A 6,873-nucleotide genomic window follows, 5' to 3' on the forward strand; every position below is an offset into this window, starting at 1 on the left:
CATTTCTCCAAATCTGTTCTGATGAAGAAATAAACTCATCTACATTTTAGATGGCCTGAAGCAGAATACATTTTCAGAAAATGTTCACTTTTGGGTGAACTATTCCTGTAAGCACACTTCTTTTTCACAAGAGAATGAACGTCATTGTGGTTAGAAGTCTGGGATTTCAAATTGGAATAGATCATCTAACTTTAGATGAAATGTAGCATTAATTTAGTTAAGTGGAGTGGTAACTTTGACCAATTAGATTTCATTGTGCTACTTAGTGCAACATGACAGAAATAAACTGCCAAGAAAATCTTGGTTGTCCCTTGTCGTAGTTGTGGCTGGTTAGGTAAAACATTCAGATTACAATGAAAGAGAGAGCTTTGATCGCTTTAGGACAGCATTTTGGAAGAGAGGTACACATATGGAAAGGGAGCAAAGAGAGGCTGTGTATGTACATTAAATCTATGAGGTCCAGAGATACAAAGAACAAACACTAGAGGTACAGGACATTTAGTGAAAATGAAAACCCAATCTCATCTGTAGCAGCATGTGTGCAAATGAACACAATGAATGGTCCTTCCGTGTTTCTTTTCTCGTCCCTGTCATCCTGCGTTCCTGCTCTCCTCCCTCACTGCTTCCTTTCTCAGCCCCCTTCCAAATCTCTTGCTTCTTAGTTAACCATGGTGCTTACACAGATATCGGACAGAATGGGTAGGAGTTGCATATAAACTGTGTTTTTGCAGCTCTATGTTCTGTTTATTATTTTAGCTTACCTAGTTGTTCTTAATGAACCTATACTCTATGTATATTGCATTATGCATTGTTTATATCCTTTCATTTGACATCTGATGTGATGTATTATTTTCTATTTTCTTATATATTGATAGATCACCCAACTATTGTCATAGTTTTCATAATTTTCTTGTTCCAAACCAGTATTTCTTCTTCTGCTCTTTTCCAAGCTATTACCTGTACTCTGTACTCACAGATAATATAATATTAATGAAATAATAGGCCACTTAAAGGAATAGTTGAAAATGAAAATTTACTGAACATGTACTCACCCTCTCTCTCCAAGATGTTGATGAGTTTGTTTCTTCATGGGAACAGATTTGGAGAAATGTATCATTACATCATTTGCTCACCAATGGATCCTCTGCAGTGAATGGGTGCCGTCAGAATGAGAGTCCAAACAGCTGATAAAAACATCACAATAATCCTAACCCTAATCCACACCACTCCAGTCCATCAGTTAATGTCTTGTGAAGTGAAAAGAAGACATTAGTTGATGGACTGGACTCTCATTCTGACGGCACCCATTCACTGCAGAGGATCCATTGGTGAGCAAATGATGTAATGATACATTTCTCCAAATCTGTTCCCATGAAGAAACAGACTCATCTTGGATGGCCTGAGGGTGAGTACATGTTCAGCAAATTTTCATTTCTAGGTGAATTATACCTTTAATTGTCTCCCTGTCTTCCTTCAAGATGACAGTGTTCATGTGTAAATAATTTATTCACTTTCTTCTCCCATCCTCTTCTTCATCTCATTTTCTCTTTTCTTCACAGTGGGTGATGAAGTGTATTCTTTCAGGTGAGTGTGAGCTCCTTCAGTTTGGGTAGAGGGTCAGGGAACATTGATTCATTTTAGCACACAGCAGATTTACACTGATTTTCACCCGTCTGTCTCTCAAACTCTCACACTCTCACACTCTCTACTCGCTCTCTATGCATTATATGCGACCTTCTACATCACTGATTAACAAATCCCTCAAAATTCAGCCAGAAAATGCACAAGTGAGGAAACGATAGGGGGCTAGAGAGGGATGCGGACAAAAAAAATGTGTAGCAGCACCCAGCATAAAGGTTGCAGTCGACCGAGTAGCTGCATATTTAATGCCCCCTTTGGTTGTGAGTTTAATCCTAGCGCTATGATGCTGCAATTATTGGAGAAAGATGGGGGCATGCTTACCTTTCACAGTAAGGAAACAAAGACATTATTTGTATTCAAAGTGCACCAAAGCCTTCTAAACATACATATTACAAACTAAGTCACAAAGGTCACATTAGGTTAACTGCATTAACACTATGGACAAAAACATACCTTATTCAAGTATGAAAATATAGAAATGCTTGGCCAACACATATCATGTACATGATTGATGAAAAAGTCGGTTCTATTTACTCTTTCTCAGCTGGCATCACAAATTCTTGTATTCTGTTTCAATATCCTGTTTCATAAAAATATGTCAGATTACAGAATTAAAATGAGTTACCGACAACATTTCAGGTTGACTTTAATGTGTTCTTGAACCACAAACTCAGTACTCATGGGGGTGTTAGAGTTACATTAAAATATTATTTGCCATTAAACAAATATGTTAGTATTCAGGTAGCTATCAATAAATACATTTACAGTATAACTAAGCAAGCAAGATTCTCTTTAAACTCATGGCCTATGATGTTCACACTAATGCCTGCATAGCACCCCTAGTGGCAGCATTGTGGCAGTTTATTAAGAAATTAATAATTTAAGGATGCATTCAATTGAATAAAAGTGACCGTAAAAACATTTATAATGTTAAAAACTTTTCTATTTCAAATAAATGCAGTTCCACAAAAATTGTATCGCTTTTTCCACAAAAATATTATACATCACAACTTTTTTTTTTTCACATTGATAATAATAAATGTTTCTTGAGCAGCATATTAGAATGATTTCTGAAGGATCGTGTGGCACTGAAGACTGGAGTAATGATGCTGAAAGTTATTTTAAATTGTAATAATATTTCACAATATTACTGTTTTTTACTATATTGCTTGATCAAAAAAAATGCAGACATTATCAGCAAAGTTCTTTCAAAACATTTTTAAAAATCTTACTGATTCCAAACTTTTGAAAATGATTGAGAATGATTAGTAACACTTTAGATCAGGGAACACTGTTCACTATTTGCAAGTTGATTATTAGCATGCATATTCCTAGAATATTGGCTGTTTAATAGTACTTACAAAGCACACATTAATGCCATATTAATTCGTCATGACCATATTTTAGATTCCTTAACTCAACCCTATACCTAAACTACAACAACTACCTTACCATCAATAAGTAGCAAATTAGGAGTTTATTAAGGGAAACTCTTAATATAAAGTGTCACCTTTTTATTCAATTATCGCCATTAAAAATACTCATTTTTACATAACTAATAGTCAATTTCCAAACTAGATGTAATGTAAAATGTCATTTGCAAGTGCATTCACAAAGCTGAGCAGCATTTGAACATCGCAGCTCATTGACAGGCACAGAAAGACACTTCACTGGATGGCAGCTTAACGCCACAGAACTACAGCCTCAAAAAGTACCACAGAATCTAATCAGCACTCTCTGAATCGAGTGAAACAAAAATTATAAATCACAGATTTACTGCCATCAGGAGCCCACTTGCATCCAAGCCCAGTGCACAAAGAAGTATAACCTGGTATAAGAAGCACAAAATCTGGGCCCAGGAGCACTAAACGAAAACGAATGGTTTATTTTACACTCTACTTCATCCTAGAGGTTGAGAAAAAGGCAAGGGTTCCCTCAAGACAGAATGCTTGTCTCTAGCTGTTGTATGTGATGCATTACTTTATTTCGTTATTTTCACCTCCTGCACCCAACAAAACATAACAAATATGTGCAGGTACTTGAAATATGGATCAGAACAACAAAAACTAACATCAGACCTACGACTTCACTAAAAGAACCACAACAATTCCTACATTCTCCATCCTCCTGGGCTTGTACCTGGCTTTATTACGGTATCTGAGTGGCACATCTCAGTGTTTGGATATATTGGAGCATTAATGAGCCCATTTACTAGGAAATGCCTTGCATTTCTATAGCAATCCTATTTTGACTGAACATCAGTGAGTAGGCACCAAATAGTCTGGCAGCTGTGAACAGACCTATAAATTGGATATTTACTGCCCTCCCATAGCTCTCTCAAATGGACTACGTACTTAAATCAGTGAAAGGTGTAACCGCCCTTACGGCCTTCAGACACTTTATGGATTTAACGTATCGACTGCTCCAGTGGTATACAGACAGCTTAAATAACAGCTTGAACTGATTCGCTGTCGATTGAGCTTTACAAACCCAACAATCAACAGACCCTGCGTAAGTCAATCACATTTATCTGTGAATTATCAGCCACTGAGAAACAGATTTTATTTTAAAATGTCAGTGCTGGAATTCTGTTGATCTTTCATAAAAGGAAGCTATTACGTGTACAGATTCAATGCTGTAAACATTCATTTAGCACATGCCACAATCCCAGGACATCCTTGTGTAAAACTCTCAAGGATGCTGAGTAGATGTCTTTAAACATCTATACATAATACATAATGATATGTTCAATGTCAGTGAATAAGGAACAATTTGTGTTAAACCTTGCATTAACCTTTCATTCATAAGATCTTCATTCAACCACTAAAAGACATTAATGTCAACATCTACAAAATATATATAAACACTGAATTGTCTATTTATTTTTTTTAAATAATGTATTTTACTGGCAGAATAAAGATATTATTATGAATGAAATGTTAATGTGAGGCTTTCAATGCACCATTTAACGCAAATTGCTCCTTATTTACTGGTATTGGATTCATATTTTGAAGCAGCATGCTGTTTTTCTTCTATAAAGTCGCATTTTAAAGTATGCAGAGGAGAAAAATACACCCATAATTAGATCTAAAACAGATCTCATTTAAATTAAAAGGAGAATAAATCAAAATAAAAAGGCATGCAGAGGCATGATGGAAATAGACCACAGATGCAGGAGTGAAAATAAACGCAGCAAGAGAGGTTTTGCAACATTCATGCAATGCACAGAATGGTTTCTCAAACTCAGTTTGCATCAACAAATGCATACAAACAAAACATCAACGATTCATGCATAAAAGCTGACAACGTTGCACGCGTTGTCTTTTAAATGCAGCTTTGCCGTAATAATAATAATTCAATGCATCATGTCAGCTGCGCTCGCGAATCTGTCCAAACACTTACCGGCAAACAGCGAGCAGAAAGAGGCGCGCGATCGGTTCAGTTGGTCAGATAATGATGTGTTTCTGTCGTGTCGTTGCAGATAATGTCATTGTTTGGGTTTGTTTGGTGTTCGCGTGCCAGTGTCTGGACGGAGTTGCATTCGCAGAAGAGCGCGACTGAGCGACTGACTGATGAGCGAGCGAGTGAGCGAGCAAGCGATGCGCTCCTGATCCAGCCTCCTCACAGCGCGCGCGTCTCCATGGTTACACACCTGGTCCATTGGGCCCTATTGGGGGCAGGTGTGTAACCATGGAGACGTGATGAGACCGGATAAAACGCTAACCATTCAGTCCCCTGGGGCGCGAGTTACACTGAACAATCACAAACGCTTATTAGGATGCCTAATGAACTTACTTCTCATCAACATCAGCCCATGCATCCTGACCAGACACACAATTACAGTACTCGTTCACTGTCTTCTTCAGGCTTGTTTTTCCTGAAAATGGGAACATGTAGTCATATGATTCATATGTAGTCATAGATTCAGAAGCATAAAGATTGCCTAAAGGTTTGGGCTGTGCCGCCTGTCTCACCTCAGAGGTCTTAAACTTCTCTCTATATAAGCTTATGGTCATTTATAAACTTTTGAAATTATATTGCATTCATTGCAGAAAAAAAATAATTAAAAAGTAATATTCTGATGCATCCCACTGTCATCTTTATCTACATTAAAATAAAGAATCATCCCTAATTTACATTAAAGTCCTTCTATACAGAATGATAGTACAACATGAATACATCGTAATCACTTTTTATTATCTGTACAATGAGTAGTTTTGAATAAACTTTTAATGTTTATTTTAAGCAATGCATTTTTTAATGGTTGATATTGCATTCATTGCAGAAAAAAAACAAATTAAAAAGTAATATTCTGATGCATCCCACTGTCATCTTTATCTACATTAAAATAAAGAATCATTCCTAATTTACATTAAAGTCCTTCTATACAGAATGATAGTACAACATGAATACATCGTAATCACTTTTTATTATCTGTACAATGAGTAGTTTTGAATAAACTTTTAATGTTTATTTTAAGCAATGCATTTTTTAATGGTTTTAATTTTAGTTTTACTTGTTTAGTTTAACTTAAAGTATTAAAATAACTGAAAATTACTATATATAAACTAAAAATGTATGATGTAAAAGTTTTGTTTCATTTCATACAGAATGCTGTAAACGTTTTAGTTTTTCTTTGCTTGAGTTTGCATTGTTTTCTTTTTGTTTTGATTTTGTTTGACTTTGTTTTGATTTTGATCAATCAAAATGTGTATAATGTGTTTAGTCTTGGTGGAATAGATTTGCTACGCTGCTGCGGCAGAGAATTACTACTACCAATACATCCACAAACATGCTGCTGTGAACATGTAGGAAATGCTGCTGCTGCTGCACATATAACATACATGAAATCACCCCGTCGCAGATCTGCACAGGTGGAGCTGGGGAAGGTGGAGGGTTTGTGAAGTGCGCTGCAACTGCTACAGCAAGCACTAGCCGAGTATTTGTATGTTAAGCAGCGAGCTCATTGGCTGCTGATGTGAAAAGAAACCAATCAGCTGCGCCATGTGAATGATGATGTGATTATATCAGATTGAGTTAGAACCTATCGGCCTGCGCCATCTAGAGTTTCATGACAGAACCAGAATTTTCAACCATTCAACCCTGTTACCAAAGTTATTGTAAACATGTATGATGATTTTTCTTTAATTTGTGGGACTGTTAATTTATGTGTTTAAGATCATGAGAAACACATTCTCATGTTTACATTGAGTCCAGATCTGGAGCCTCCTC

General features: G+C 36.4%; 1 protein-coding gene across 1 annotated transcript in view; it reads right to left on the reverse strand.

Annotated features, from left to right (window-relative positions):
• LOC107571463 (regulating synaptic membrane exocytosis protein 3-like) overlaps positions 1–5,222 on the reverse strand; it is a 78,802-nt gene extending 73,580 nt beyond the window's left edge. Inside the window, exon 1 of the mRNA XM_016257789.1 lies at positions 5,044–5,222. The gene's annotated coding sequence lies outside the window, so the exon portion shown is untranslated. The remainder of the gene's footprint in view (positions 1–5,043) is intronic.
• Between the last annotated feature and the right edge of the window lie 1,651 nt (positions 5,223–6,873).

Source organism: Sinocyclocheilus grahami, unplaced genomic scaffold (assembly GCF_001515645.1).
Source record: "Sinocyclocheilus grahami isolate Dianchi unplaced genomic scaffold, SAMN03320097.WGS_v1.1 scaffold1597.1, whole genome shotgun sequence".
Classification (NCBI taxonomy): Eukaryota; Metazoa; Chordata; class Actinopteri; order Cypriniformes; family Cyprinidae; genus Sinocyclocheilus; species Sinocyclocheilus grahami.